Source organism: Orycteropus afer, unplaced genomic scaffold, assembly GCF_000298275.1.
Source record: "Orycteropus afer afer isolate SDZICR_OR568_19922 unplaced genomic scaffold, OryAfe1.0 scaffold00092, whole genome shotgun sequence".
Lineage (NCBI taxonomy): Eukaryota > Metazoa > Chordata > Mammalia > Tubulidentata > Orycteropodidae > Orycteropus > Orycteropus afer.
In genome coordinates this window covers 5,960,634-5,960,926 of record NW_006921679.1, presented here as the reverse complement: position 1 = coordinate 5,960,926, position 293 = coordinate 5,960,634, and positions in this window count along the sequence as shown.

Genomic DNA, 293 nt, shown 5'->3' with positions numbered 1-293 from the left:
CTCCACAGTTACTTCTGAAACAACTGTGTTTGCAACCACCCTGTTTTCTTGTGCCTAAGAGACAGCTATCAGGAGATGCTTTCATAGGTTACAAGTCATTAAAGTTGAAGGAGGCGAATCAAAAAGTATCTAGTTCGGCAAGGAATGGAACTACAGGGCTGTATCAGGGAGCATGCGTGCACCTCCTCACTAGCCGCCTGCTACGAACACATTACCTTTACTTTTTAAGCTTGTATTGGCTGGAGCGCGGCAAGATCGGAAGCTCTGGTCTCGCCAGCGGGCGGGGCTGGCGA